The following is a 16,343-nucleotide window of genomic DNA, read 5'->3' on the forward strand; positions in this document are numbered from 1 at the left end:
ACCTCCCTAGTAGCACAAAAATATAGAACGACGTAGGACCGACATAGATCGACGTTTTGAATCCCGATTGATAACGGATACAGTTTTTAAAATATAGAACTATGTCGAAGTATATTTTTTTCACTGGATTTATATAAAAAGTGGTTTTTACTTCTTGTTTCGATTTTTTAAAAATAGTTAGCCATAATTAAAAGCGTTTATTTCGTAATTTTCTCATAAATACGCAATTTAGGAGAAAAATAGAAAAATTTTGCGAACGTCGAAAAAAGTCGTTTAATGTCGAAAGAAAATATTGTGACACCGACATACTTCGACATCAATCTATAAAATAATCCCCATATGGTTTTCTAAACATAGTTCTGTGCCGAAATATGTTTTTATTTCGACATTTTTTTAAAAATTTCATATTTAAGCTGTTTTAAATCAAATGAGGAAAATAAATATACTTTTGCTTTGGTATATTTTCATTGGCAGTTTATTAAAAGAAAAAAAAAACTTTGAAGCTGTAGATATCGAAACAATCACTAAAAGAAATGCCTCGAAGTTTTTACTGCTTATTTTTACGTTTGAAATCAATATGTCATTTTATTATACGAAAATATAGCGATATTCTTATTTGTATAGAAATCAGTAGTAAAATAGAAAAAATTGCAAACATCGAAAAACGTTTTTTGACCAATTTCGACGTGAATCTGTATAACTTTAACCAAGACCACTTACGGAACCGGATGTCACGTGATCATGATGACGCTACTTTCATTCTGTACACAGCCTTCTATATATCAGGCCTACGCGCTGTATTGCGCAATCGGTGTCACGTGACCTCAAGCAGGCTTTGAGCGGGGAAATCCCTTTAGTTCAAACAGTGTTGTGGACTTCAAGTAGCTGCTCGTTGCGGATGCAAAATTGTATTTCATCTCACAACTTTAGTATCAAATAGCAAAGTAATATTTATTCCAAATGTGTGAATACGTTATCAACTGTCTTTATGGAGACTTGAAATGATGTTTTCTTTTTTGTTCTTTGTATTTGACTGTGCTAAATCGTTACGTTTCGTCACGTTTACATTATAAGCCGTTGGGATACTTTGGTGGTGAAAATTTAAATTATCAAATGTTTAACATCTCCAAATATGTTTGAAGCTACTATTGTTGGATTAAAAAATGTTAAGAAGGTAAGTGTGGTTACCAATGGTTATTTTTAAGCAGAATTGATAATAAAAATAAATACAGTAAAATCCCTCCTAGCGGATACCCCTCCTATGTGGACAGTATTTAATTCTTCGATTCTAAGGTAAAATTAAAAGGTATTATTAAACCTCTGTCATGCGGACACCCCTCAAAATTTTTTGTCTTGATAGTGTCCGTATTAGAGGAGTTTTACTGTACTTGTAAAATAATATTTTAAGGATTTTTTACTTGTAAGGGGCGAATTTTTATGTATGGTTTTTTCATGCTACATATTTTTATCACTTTCAATTTTAATGACGAAGCTTTTTTGCCCTCAATTTGTGTAAAAATAATCATTGTAATGATTATTTTTTGTAACTATTGTTTCAAGGAACTTTTTAACATCAATTGGCTGAAGAGTGCTGTTTAATAAATACATTAGATCGCGGTTCATTAAAAAGAGCAACTGTTTTAACTTTTAAAGCAGTTTCTATTTCTGTAAGGTACTATACTCTATTATTGAAAGGTACACATCTTTATTTATGTTTTTTTCATGTAATACACGTTTATTACTTTCGATTTTAATGACGAAACTTTTTGTCTTCATTTTGGTAAATGATTATTTTTTGTAACTAAAATTTCAAGGAGCTTTTTAATATGAATTCTCTGAAGAGTGCAGTTTAATAGATACATGAAATCGTGACTTTTGAAAAACACCAACTTTTTCTTTTAAACCCAGCTTCTATTTATATAAATGTATTTTAAAATGTTGTGGATTTTTTTTTTTTTTTTGAGGAATTCATAGCAAATGAAAATGAATTAAAGCTTTTAACAACTATTAGCGAGCCATGCATTAGAAATGTGGCACATGACCATTACAAGCTTAGCTTTCACACCATTTTCTTGATTTTGAGAAATATTTTGCAAACGATTTATAACATACTGTAGAATAACTTCTCCAAAAAAAAAAAAAAAAAAAACTCACAGATAACTCATGATAAATCTAATTATATTTTTTACTCTGAAATATATGCATCAGTATTGTCCTTTTATACCAATTGTTTAGTTTGTTTCAATTGTTCAGATGTTTTGTAATTATTATTGGGTATTGGAGTGATTTTTTTCTCAAAAATGTATGCTGTTTCTTTTGTTTGTAACAGTTAGAAATATGGCTAAATATTGGTTTATTTTATTCCATCTTATTTTTTTTTTTTTCATTTGTCTGTATTTTTATCAAAGGAAATCAATACTACTGTAAATCATTCGTGTGAAAAATACAAAATATTTATTAGTTTATGAATAAGAAATATGCACTTCCCGTTTGTCTTCCCCGTCTGTCTTAATCATTTTACAGTTTACAGTAAGCAAAATTTATTTCGTACTTTCTTTTGCATTATGATTTGAAGTTGAAGTGTATTTTCTTTTTACCCATTAAAATTTTCATTTTTATTCATTATCTATATATTTATTGCGAATATAATATTTAATGTGTCATGCATGAATTTTAATTTAGTTTACTATTTAAGAACTATTTGTGTCGATATTAAAACTCGAACGATATAAATTTTTAATTTAAAGATGTATCGGAGTATTTCACGTAAAAATTAACTGTGTTTTTTAATGCATTACAAAAAAATCTAAATTTTTATTCACGGTAGAGCTATATTATGAGATGTAAACAAACCGCCTTCACGGGCGGCCATGTTGAATGAGCGCGCAGGCCTTGTGTTAAGATGGCTGTGTTCTGTATTTGTATGGCGGCAAACGGCATGGCAACTTTGTGAAAGAAACATCGCCATTGATAAGTTGGATTCAGCATATTGAAACATCATTTTGCACTACAATTTAAGTAAGTAACATTACAAGCAAAGTTACAAAATATAAAATGCTATGATTCTGTAGTTTTTGGCTGATTTTTGTATTATTTACAACGCTATTTCTTCTTATTGTGAGTTGAGTATTTGGAATGTGTGTTGAACTTAAGTTGATCTTATTCCATGTTATTTTTATTTTCCAGCTTTTAAAAATTGAGGTAGCATCCCCCCCCCCCAATAATTTCAGTTCTTTTCTTACCCCTTAAGATTTTAATTTATACACTTGCTTTGATATTTGTTTTATTGTTTATGGCAGAGATAAATTTATTAAGTAATGTTTGCATAAGATTTGTTAGCAAATAATGTACAAATAATATTATTTCCTATGCATCTAAGATGGTTTTATGTTCCAAACTATTTTGGTCCTGTAAGTTCTTTTGAAGTACTTTGTTCAAATGCATTTTCTTGATTAGCATTTTAAGATGCAAATAATTTTTGCAGACTTCCCCTTTCTACTTAGGATTAGGAATTAGTTTCTCAGTTTCATTTTAATCCAATGCATTTTATATTGATCTGGGGTGGATGAAATAACTTTATTGGTACACTTCGACAAGGGTCCCTTTTTACTAAATGAGGAAAAGGATTTCACTATTATTGGGAAAAAAAAGGAGTTGTTTTTCTGGTCTAAAATGCATATGTCAGTGTTTCAATTCAAATATTAGATATCGATTGAAAGTGTGTTTACCTTTGCTGCTCAAAATTTTGTTTTTGTATTTCAGTGCAAGGGCTTTTAGGTTTTGAACACTAAAAAATGTTTCTAGTTTCACTTATTTTGTGTATGAAATTAATTCATTTTGTTGTTAATAGTGCAAAATGTTCAGCGTTCAAAATTATGGCTGGTCCACTGGTCCCAGACAAGTGAAACCTGCATCAGACCACAAAAAAAAAAAAAAAAAAAAAAAATCGATGGTCCTCGGTACCACCAGCGCCTGGCAATTTATGATCACACTTTGCTAGAAAAAATTCAAAAGCATATAAGCCTAGTTGATGCCTGAACTAATTATTAGCCAAACCATTCATTGACTTTTTTTTTTCAAATCGATGTACAAGTACATAATTTATATGAATCATCCACATTTTATTCAGCATTTGAAACTAAGTAAAAATGGCAAAATTAAATTATCAAATTTTTGGTAGCCCATTTTAAGGGTTGATTAATGAAATTAGTTTTCATACATAACACTTGGCTGTTTAAAATTTAAATGTTTATTGCCAAACAAAAATTTTTGAATGTAGTGCTTTATTTAATGTTGAATCAATTAGTTAAAAATAAGAAAGTTATATTTAAAACTAGTGGTACCCGGACGGCTTTGCACGTCATAGAAAATTAAAAGGTCATTTGGTTCGCCTGTATGTTTACAAATGATGGATGATGAATTCCTCGTCAATTTGCTATGTTAATTTGCTCACCCCTTGGCGCATATTGTTGGCAATTGTTTGTCCATGTTATGATAATTTGCTTGGTAAAATGTTCTTAAAATTGGAATAGAAAAAGAACAAAATTGAATTTTGAAAAAATCGCTTTGAAGTGTTTGCCGAATTACATGGAAATCGGCCAAATAGTCTAGGTGCTATACGCGTAATAGACAGAGATCCAAATACAGACTTTCAGTTTCATTATTAGTAAAGATTACTTAATAAATGCAATCCTAAAGCGTAAATAATTTTACGTACAGACATATTTATTGGTTAAATTTAAAGCGGACCAATGATGTTGTCTGCAGACTAGTACATTTTCATGTTGACTAGTCCGAAGGACCAGTAGGATTTTTATTGATTTCTAACTTTGATGTTTGTCTAATTTATGTAAAGTACCTACCCCCTTTTGTGTGTGTGTGTTTAGTTTATGGATAGTTCTGCTGTTTGCATTCATTTTTCTTTTTCTATTACAGATTTGTTACCTAGTTAGTGTTTGAAAAATCTGCAGGAAAGTTAGTTTTGGGATATACTCAACAAGCAATAATGTTGCTGCAGACCCGGACAAAAATGGTAAGAAATCATATTATAGAAAATGTACAGTAGTCTCTGCCTTATATGATTGGGGTCAATGTTATCAATCCTTTATTGCTGTTATCAAAATCCCTCAGTCCCAATTTTCTCTATTCATTTGCATGTTCAAATAATCACTTTTTGTTATCATGAAATTTTTTAATGTTATCAGTTTTCACTCGATTCTTAACTATCAATGAACTATTGAAAAGAATCATCTTGTATTTAAGTGTGCCAGTGTTTGTATGTTTGAGAATTCTCCCTATTAGAGACGAGCACTTTGGCCGAGTGCCGCATACTCGACCTGTCGCTACCTGGCCGAATACTGAATATCAAATATACTTTAAGAACCACAGACAAACACATGATGAATTTTGAACTCATTGGAACTGTAGTATAGACCTCCATGTCCACATAATAGTTTTTAAAACAAAACTTCGTCTGAAATTTAATTATGCATCATTTAAAAACTTTTGCTTGTGTCAAAAATTTTACAAAAATGTTATTTTTTAAAATTAGAAGAAAGCAAATAAATAAAAGGTATGATTAACCAAGTTAGAATTAAAACAAATTATATCAACCTATTATAGTTCTAGTTGCCAAACGTAAATAATTTTTTAAAGCAAATAAAGTGTTAAAACACAAATGTGCAGAAATCCTGCAGACCTGTGCTTCTGCGTTGCAAGGAAGGTCTCTTTCAGTAGTGCATAAAGTGAGCTAATGAATGTAAAGACATCCTACAAAAATATCCGACTTTTGTCGGATATTTTTAACACATAAGCTCACATTTTGTGGATTGAAAAAGATATTCCTTGTAATGCCAAAACATGTGTCTGCAGTGTTCCTGCATATTTCTGCTTTTAACGTTTTATTTGCTTAAAAAAATGATTTATTTGCTTTTATTTTTAAATCGAAGGTATTTTTATATAAATTTTGTTTATACCAAAAATCTATTTAATAATATAAAAATTTCATATTTTCTATAATTGCCTTTTTTGTATTACTACAGTGTGGTACAAAACACATTATCTAACAGGGAGTGGTCATAAAATCGGTTTACTATGAATAAAAATTTGTGTTTGGAAACAATTAAAATTTTGATTCATTTTCTAATACGTTATCGCACAAAACATCTCGATACTCAAGTTTTTATACCTCTTGGGAAAGTTTTAGTGCATGATTTTTCAAATTCGGAAGAGCAGGAAATCGTGTTACTAATCTGTCAGTGCCCAGTGTCGTGCTGTTTTACCAATACAACTAAATAGAAATTTTTTTTGCCCGTTGTGTTTCGAAAATAATTCTCTAACCTCCTGAGACAAAGAAATCTTTCTCTACTAGCTGAGCTGATAGGAAAAATCAAAAAATAATTGAAGTAACAAAGTTATGTATGAAAACACTTTTTATATCTTGCTCTTAACCCAGGCAACTTCAAAAATTGTGAAGGGCTTAATTTTACATCACTGAATAATCTAGTCTCATAGGCGCTCTCAGCTTCAATGAGATGTCTTCTGCATCCAGCTCTGTTATTCACTATTCCAGACTGATGAGTCCATAACAAGGACAAAACTGCAGTCTCTGGATGTGATAACCGGTCTGTCGGTATATTGCTTGTAATTTTTCTTGCCTTGTGCTAAAAATTTTACTCAAAATTGAAACATTTTATTTTTTGTTTTCAACATCCAATCCAGAGAATATAGAGCCAACCATACAGAAAAAAAATATCATCAAATCTTGTGTTAATTTCATTCGAAACTGAATTGATTACTTCATACAAAATATTAAGAAAACAATGTTTGACTTTACATCGTGTGTGTGGGTTTTCGTCACTTTTTTTTTTTTCGCACCTTTTTAAAATTGGCTCGGAGGAAGAATTTTTTGAAAGGTTTCACGATTGATTGAAATATGCATCTATATAAAATCTAGTTTCAGTTTCAATTGTAGATTGAACTATGGTAGTATGCTGCACAGATCAAATGTAGATGGAACTGTGGTCTGAATAGTCTGAAAATTAAGGGTAGTGGATTGAAGATGTTTTGATAGAGTAAAGCATTTTTCAAAAACTTTCCTCAATACAAACAAATTGAATAAAAATTCAAACAAAGTCATACATGGTAAAGGGCATGAGCTTTTTCACCATTGAAAGAATTGTTTTGCAATAAATCTTCCAATCGTCAAATCACTGCTTTGAAGTTATAGAGAAATAATTTTATGGTTTTAACTCGTGAAGACCATATTCTGTCACTCCGAGATTGTATACTTATAGAGTGCCATAAAAGATATTTGTTGATATGTTTTTTTTTTTTTTAATTCAATAATCATATGCATTTTTAAGAAGTTTCTATGAAAGCATATAATGCATTGAGCAGCTGAAACGTGTTTCTAGCAGAAGAAAAAGGTAAACACTCATCAAATAAATATACACTTAAAAAATGAGCATAAAATTTATTGAATAATATCAAGGACTTTTCTTGTGAAAACCATGCAGCCACACCACTTTGCACGAGCCACTCATATTGAACATGCCATCGTTACAGTGGGCACACAAGTATGAAATATTTAGCCAAAATGAGGAAATGTCTTCTTTAGTTAAAATTAACCATGGTTCTCTATCACTTTTCTATGTTCTGAAAAGGCCGGAAAATACTTCATGAATTTAAGTCATCATCCAAATAACGAAAAACACTTTTTCTAGTCTGGGAATGCGTCGAGTTTCATCAAATATTTACTGAGAACCAGCGAGATTTTTTAAAATGAACATTGATTTCCGATTTACATAAATTGAATTCACCCATTTTCTATCATTCTGCTTAAAAAATTTGTGGGTGTGACCGCCCCCTCTTGACCCCCCTATTTGCCGCCCCTGCTTGTGAATATCCTTTTTTTGGTTCATATCTTTGATGTATAATACATCCTATAACTGTAAAAAATTTTGCATTTAAGTCGATTATTTCACTAATATTTTGAACATTTTCTTTTGTACACATGCACAAATGTCAAAAAATTTGGTTTATGGCTGGGAAAAAAACATGCATACAAATTGAAATTTTTAATGAAGAATTTAATTTCTACATAATTAGATTAAAATCAGTTGTATAAATACATATATATTTATACTTGAATGTTCACGTTGAATAAATATATTAAATAGTCAAAAAAAAAAAAAAAAAAGAAAAAAAAACATAATTTTGACACATTTTATTCTGTCATATTTTCTCAGAAAGTAATTTTGGACACAAGGGTTTTGAACAGGGCATTATAAACCTTGCCAACCCCACTTTCATTTGCACATGTATAAACATAGGGAAATTTGATTACTTTATCAAAAAAAAATAAATAATTAATGCATAAAAATTAAAATTTTAATCAAGAATTTAACTTCTATGTAATTAGATTAAAATCAGCTGCATAAATAAGTTGAATGTTCACATTGAATAAATGTTCAGTATAAAACATTTCTTTGACACATTTTATTTTGTTTTTGATGTTTTGTCACAAACTAAAATTTTTCTATAAATATAGTTTTGGACAGGACGGTAAAAACCAGGGTTTTTACCGTAGTGTCCGATACTTTGCCTAGCCTGCAGAGAAGCCTAAAAAACGTACGTACCTAAAACTTTTCACACCATTTGGTTGGACCTTTTGACTCTATTTTCACCTCCATAAAAGGGGAGATGAACGGGGACCCCCTTTAGAGACACAAGGAATGGTGCAATCTTTTGAGCACCTTTTTTTGTGTTGGGGCGCTTGAATCTCATTTGAAACCATTCTGCAATTTGGTATTCGAAATCTTTGCTAAGTTTAGTCGTGATAATTATTATGTTTTGCTACTTCACTAGAGCATTCTTTTTTCTCTAATTTTGACTCATTTAAAAAATTTCAATTGTTATTCTCAACTAAGACTTTTTTTCGTTACATATTTACACTTATTTTTAGTGATCATGACTAATTTTTAGAATAGTATTTTATTATGATTATGACCTTGTTATGTCGAAAACTCTGCCTATATATATATATTTTACTGTTCCTTCGATTTCGTGACACCAAGAGCGTACTGTATTTATCAATTTATTACTGTCTGAAACGTGTATATTTCTCAACGACAAAAGAAATTAGGTGGATTAGAAGAGTTATTTTGATGGAAAATGAATGTTTCCTCTCCTATTGATAGCGAAAATTATTGTTTTACATTTTTACGTCAATAGCTGTTCTTAGCTTATATCTAGATAGTTCAAAAGATCTAGATGTAGTCAGTTCAAAATTTTTCTCAACAAAAATATTAACAAAAGCTAATCAATATTATTTAATTATTGGGGGAAATTATTCGATTAAGGGGGGATCTTTAACATTGCGTCTGTGGAGAAATATTTGGTTCCAAGAGGTTTAGAGGTTTTATTCATATAAGCTGGGTATTCATTCAACTGTTACCTGATTACGCAGGGCTGACAGTATTTTCTAGGTTTTCACCACAGTTTCTACCTGCAAAAAACCTAGTTTTTTTCCATGTCCTGGTAAAAAACTAAACCCTGCTATATGTGTTGAAATTGAGAGTTCTATTCGGGAGGTTCGACTCCAAAACTCCTTGGCTGAGCCATTCATATTATTTCAAAGTAAAGTGCATTTTTTGCAATTTTAACATTACATTACTGGTACAATCAACATGACTAATTCAATTCTCCCCTGTGACTGTCTAAAAACAGATTGTTCTTACTTGGTATACAGTCGACTGTAAGTTATCGATAAGTAGGAAAAATAATTCTCCATGTCTTTTCCATAATCTATCACAAAATAGCCAAAAATTGATGGTTTATTATTTTGTACAGTAAAAAATGTTTAATGTTTTTAATTCTTATATGTTTTTTAGCTGGTGCTCCCTATGCTATTTCAATACGTGAAAACAAGATTTGGTTAAGTATTCTGATGACTTCAGTGTGGAAAGGATTGAGTGCTGCGAACAATCCCAATTCTCCATGGTGAATGGATGATTAGATTTTGTTGCTCCGGTCTTTACCTTAGTGTGTTTAATTGACTTCATATATTTACAGCTGATGCAGTGTTTCCTGTATATACTATGTAAACCAGTTCTGTTTAATTCGTTTTTAATAAATATTTTAAGAAATAGTTTTGCTTCTACTCTTTATTTTGCTACGAGTAGTCTTTGACTCTTGAATAACAACTTTATTCCCAAAAACTGAGAAACTACTAAGTAATTTCATGCCTTGCATGAAAGAAAATCTAAAAGCCTCAATTCCTCATTCCTCTGTTAATGCTTTTAAAAATTACTACTAAAAAGTATTCCTGAAAAAGTACAATTTCAGTTTATAGTCTCATGCTTAGAAAAAACATAAGTATACTCTTACTGATGTGGTTATTGTTTTATTGAAGATGTCATTTATAGGTATATTATGGTGATTTATGCATAATAAGTAAAATATATTTAATGATTATTTTATATTTATTGGAATTTGAAGGTTGACTTTTTTTACTGTAAGAAAGCTTTATTTTTACTACTTTTTATTTACTGACAAAAAATGTTAAGCAGAAATTATTTCTGAAATTTTTGCTGTATTATACTGCAAAATGCAGAAGCCATCATAGTTACAAAACGTGAAAGATTTTAACCGTCTTATTTAATCCTAGTTTATTTATTATCATTTATTAAGTTTCAATTTACTTGTTTTTTCGTTTAAGAATTTTAGAAAAAGGTCAATTTTCTTTCAATATTGAGTTAAAAAGTTTATTTTCTCCTTTTTTTAAAGGGTTTTTTCTTAATATTTCATTGTACTTTAAGTACGTAAATAGAAAGCACGGTTTCACATGAATAAAATCGGGAAAATGCTTAAGCTTCATGTATCTTGAACACAAATGCATCTGATGTATGAAATTGCATGCTTGTGCCGAGCAATAGTACAAAACCTTCTCACTTAGTAAAATGAACCTCTATTTTGATGAATATGTTTTGAAAGAAGTGTAAAAACTCTTTATTTATAAATTATTGTATCTAAAAAAAATGGAAAAAATGACGTCGCCTTATAGCAATTGGGGTGACGATATAGAACCGTTACTCCTGAATGTTCAAGGCCGATATTCGTGGATGTAACGGAAGTGGCAAGTTTTTACGTAGTTCGACGTCGGTGAAAATCTAGTTCTATGTAGTTTTTGAAACTTTTTCTACGTCGATCGGTTTTTAGAACCGTTATTTCTGAATATTCGGCACCGTTATTCCTGAATGTTCAGGGCCGATATTCGTGAACATAACGGAAGTGGCAAGTTTTTACGTAGTTCGACGTCGGGTAAAAATATAGTTCTATGTAGTTTCTGAAAATTTTTCTACGTCGATCGGTTTTAGAACCGTTATTTCTGAATATTCAGGACCGTTATTCCTGAATGTTCAGGGCCGATATTCGTGAACGTAACGGAAGTGGCAAGTTTTTAAGTAGTTCGACGTCGGTGAAAATATAGTTCTATATTGGTTTTGAAAGTTTTTCTACGTCGTTCGGTTTTTTGTGCTACTAGGGTTATTTAACACGAAGAAAATATATCTGAATTAATATCATCTGTTGCCGTTTTTGGAAATAAATTACTTCCAGTTGTATTTGCTTTGGGGATTCTTCAGTAATGGAGGGATTCAAAAATTATTATTTATTTTTCAGGCAGCTCACATTTGTTCGGTAATTTTAATGGAAACTTGTTTTGATATAATCAGGACCTTTAGAGGAACTGTTAACTTTACTTATGGCTTGTTGATACTGTTGTGAATTTTGAAGGATCGATGTCTTAATTCTAAAGGGGACTTTTGTAGAAAATATTTCTTGTTTAAATGCGGCTTTTCTGGAGCTGCTTTAACTAGGCAAATAAAGTTTAAAAATGTTGATGTTATTCTGAGAGCCTCTTATTTTGAAAAAGGTTTTTCGAAACAATTTTACGGTTGACGTTATTTGAAAACTTTTTTTTAATTTTATTATGGACTAGTGGCACCCGCACGGCTTTGCCCGTAATAGAAAAATTAAAAGGTCTTTTGGTTCGCCTGTATATTTACAAATAATGTATGGTGAATTTTCTCGCCAATTGGCTTGTACCCGCGTTACAGTTCCACGTTATGATAATTTCGTATCTCGCCAATTGACTTGTGCCCATGTTACGGTTCCACGTTATGATAATTTCGTAATTTATCAGTTTTTTTCTTAAAATTGGAATAGAAAAAGAACCACATCGAATTATCGAAAAATCGCTTCGAGGTGCACACCCCCATGCTACAAATTAACTTTGTGCCAAATTTCATGAAAATCGGCCCAACGGTCTAGGCGCTATGCGCGTCACAGACATCCTACAGACATCCTCCGGACAGAGAGACTTTCAGCTTTATTATTAGTAATAAAGATTTTTAAAGACTAGATGCTCTTCTTCTGATAGGAATTTTTAGGAAAAGTTTTCCTTCTCTAACGTGGAGTTTTTGAGGCTATTGTCTCAACTCGAATGGGAATTTTCAGGAACTGCTGTTCTTACACTGGTAGAAATTTTTGATAGGACCGTCGATGATATTTAGGAACGGTTTTTCTTCTTCACAGGGGGATTTTTGGGGGCTGTTGTCCTTACCCTGGTGGGGATTTTTAACAAGACAAGTTGAAGGTACTTCGGATCTGTTATTCTCCTTCTCTCCATATTAATTTTTTAGAACTGTTGTCTTTACTTAAATTGAAATTTTAGGGACTGTCGACCTACTCTGAATGGAATTTTAAGGGGCCGTTGTTTTCTGTTCGATAACCTTTTTTCGTAAACTAAAGTTTTGGTTGTAGTAGAAGTTTTTGGGGACAATTGACCTCTTTGAAATTATAAATTTGAAAATATTTCTCTTTATTGATTAAGGAGAGAATGTTGGATTGTGCCGTGCGCAGTTGGATGGAAATTGACTTTTTTTGAGGACTTTTGAATTTATTTATGAACTTTTGCTCTTATTTCAAAATGAATGTTCACAGTCTAGGTTATATCCTAATGGAGATTTTTAGGGACTGCTGTCATTTTTCTGATGAAGTATTTCAGGCGAAAATTCTCATCTTTTACTTTCTCCTGAATATTTAACATTAACATGCCACTTTTATTTCCGAATTCAACCTTGAAACGCCGAGCGACTGCTAGTAAATAAATAAATGACTGAATAAATAAGCAAGAGAAAGAGCAAGAAATAAATAGGAGAATGATTAAATTTATGAAGCGATGCTTTTGACAAAATTAATAAAAGGAGAGATATAAAAAAAGGGCTACAAGTAAAATTCAATCAATAAATGTGTCGAAAAAATCAGATAATGAATGAATAGTTTATTGTACGGAAAGAGAGTGGATGATTAAGTAAGAAAACGAAGGAGGAGTTACATAAAAAATAGTACTATATTAGTCAGTGAAAGTAAAAATGTTTAAGTATTTAGATTTATAGCGGCGCTGTACTGTAGTCATTTCTTCATTGTGTCGGCCGTTTCCTGCGAAAAAAGATCCATTCATAAATGTAAAATCACCCGCCCGTCGCTTTACGAGAATGTTCAACGCAATCACACGCGCGATGAGAGAGAGCCCCGGTGCGTTGCGCAACCGGTCTGTAAGGACATTTCCGCAGAGAGATACATCAGGGTCGTTCCGGCGAAGAATCGGCTGAAAAAAAAAGAAAAAAAAAACTAAAATAACAAGGAGTGTTTTCGGGCAGTGTACCGAACCATTCCGCAGCGAGATGCCGCGGGATGAAGTTCGTGGTGACGTCTTTCTTATCTGCGCCCGGGACGAGTTCACAGGTGAGTGTTCGAACATTCTCCTTTCCGAATAAATTTGGAAGTCCGGACTCGGAAGGACGTCTTGTTTCGGTTTTTCTATAACCTCAGCGGTCCATTAAAATGCACAGGGTGTTCATAAAGTCTTGCAATGTTGAAGCTCTTTTTTTTTTTACTTATACATTAGTTTAAAAGCACCACTCTAGGTTTACTCAACTTTATGAACCTTTTAAGGTATTAAGACTTTTAAAGCTATTTTTCTCTCATGCAATTGCATCTTATAGATCGTTTGGCTGCTTTTGGATCCTCTGAATTAGTTAGTTTTATTTTTATTTGCTCATTTTCGAAAAAAGATCCGACCCCCTGTAACAGACAACGAAAAATCTGATGGTACCCAGTAACAGATAATATGAGGAAGGGATGAGTAATGGACAAAATTCCTTTTTTCTCTTCAAAATGTGCAAGAGTTCTTTATTTTTAGAGCTAATGCCTTATTAAATTCAAATGAACATGAAACACTAGCTGACATCGTGGTGACTATTCATAATTTTCCACCACTGCCTTGTAAGTACCAACTGGCTCATAAAATTCACTCTGATAAACACTAGATGTTTGCACCGTACTCATGGGTCGTAGCAACATCAGTTTTACCCACCTAAAATACTTATTATTTAAATCCAAACTTACGACTGTCTGTTACTGGACCCTTGTCTGTTACTAGTGTGCCGTTACCCTACTTTTTTTTAACATGTTTATCCCTTTCGTCTAATTTTAAGATCGTTTGATGTCGGTAGCAGGGTCTAATTTCTGAATAGATCAACTGGGCCATGGTCTAGGATCTTTGCATTTTTGGTGCCCCCCAAATGACTGAAATTGTTTTAGCTAATGTCAAAAATTGTAAGGTTTGACCAGAAAAAGGGCCCCCGAAAAAGTATTTGGCCTAGAGCCACCCAATCTTTTAATCGGGCTCTGGTCACTGGAACGGTATTTCTCACCGTATCCCATGTAATGTTTAACTGTTCTACAAACGTTTTATAATGGTTGTTACAACGCTGACAAATATTTTGAAACGTTTATGAAACGCAGTGAGCTACCTGGGGGTGGTGGAACTGGGACAAACCGATGTCTTGAGGGCTGCGCATTTAACCGACATAAAATCAGTTTTCAAGAACACGTGGGACAAAATTCGGAGAGCGTCCTTGATTTATACACATTTATACTGGTAATTTAAAATGTGCAATAAATCGTGTTGTGTTGGCTTGGCATGGCATGTCATCTCAACGACTCCCACACCTTCCAATTGTGTTGGTTTATCGAGTTTATGTGACACGACAGACCGTGGCAAGTATAGGTCACTGAGGAACAGGATAGCACCCATTTGTCCCGTTTCCACAATTTTGGCATAGTACTTAGACACTGGAGAGAGAGTCTCCAGTACCGTGCGCCAATAGAGGAGGCACCTGCTAGCGACTGATCCCAGCACTTTCGAACTCAAGGATTTTATGAGCATGTACTTTGTATGTATTCGGTGGCCGCCGCCGCCGGTTTGGCCGTGGTGACCTGATCATAAGGTGTCGGTTCGATGCCATCCGGTTGAATACCTTCCGTGTTCGTTAATGGTGGCTGGGATACGGTAAACATGTCGTGGTCACAAAGTCTTATACTTTCGCCATCCAAGAATACGAAATGAATGAAAAAGATAAATATTGCTCTTTTGACACACCCAATTGTCAGGAAAACATTTAAATTTATCCGGCAGTTATTTTCAATTGAAATCACACATTTGTAACAAGAATACCATGTTTATTTAAAATTAATTAATTCTCGTCTCTCTGCCTTTTTCAAAAAGTACAGTTCGAAGCGAGCAAAAGAGCCAAAAAAATATCGAACCGTACGAATTTTAATTAGGACCCGAAAATGACATTAAATGGTTATTTCTACACGAAATAATTATCCGATTTTCTTGATTTCAGTTTCATTCGAAAGGTCACAAAAAATACCTTAATGTAGATTTACGTCCTTCGGATTTCAAAACCACCAAGTCTGTAAACTTACTAGGCGAAAAGGTATAAGCATTTTTGAGTCAAGGAGCATCAATATTAAATCGGAAATTTATCGTCTGCCGCGAGCTCAGTTTTAATTAGCGTGAACCATAGACTAATAATAAGAGTAGACCGAGCTTTCCCAGAATTGCTGATGCAAAAAATTTGTTTATGGATACATCATGTGACTGGTGGGAGGCTTGGCGAAAACTTTGGCAGCATGGTTGCTAGATGGCAACGCTATCTATAGTTTGGCACTCGACATGTATTTTAAGACGTAATATGTTTTCATTATAATTTTTTTCCAGGTGCAGAGATTGAACTGTTTTTCTTTTAGTTATGCATTATTTTGACATTAGTAATTAGTTTTTGATCACAGTTTTCAGTAATTTTTGTTTCATTTGGAACTGCTACGTCAACGTTGGCGTGAACGTAATGGCATAAACGTTTTGCGTTAACGCAAAAATGTACTAATAGGTATCTTAAATTAAAATTGTAGGTAAAAAATCTTACCGT

General features: G+C 32.4%; 1 long non-coding RNA gene across 1 annotated transcript; it reads left to right on the forward strand.

Moving 5' to 3' along the window:
- Positions 1-2,926: 2,926 nt before the first annotated feature.
- On the forward strand, positions 2,927-10,111 carry LOC129227755 (uncharacterized). The gene is made up of 3 exons (XR_008580873.1): positions 2,927-3,018; positions 4,936-5,032; positions 9,894-10,111. It is a non-coding gene; the product is annotated as an uncharacterized LOC129227755 (long non-coding RNA).
- Positions 10,112-16,343: the final 6,232 nt, after the last annotated feature.

This window comes from Uloborus diversus, chromosome 8 (genome assembly GCF_026930045.1).
Source record: "Uloborus diversus isolate 005 chromosome 8, Udiv.v.3.1, whole genome shotgun sequence".
NCBI classification, from domain to species: Eukaryota; Metazoa; Arthropoda; class Arachnida; order Araneae; family Uloboridae; genus Uloborus; species Uloborus diversus.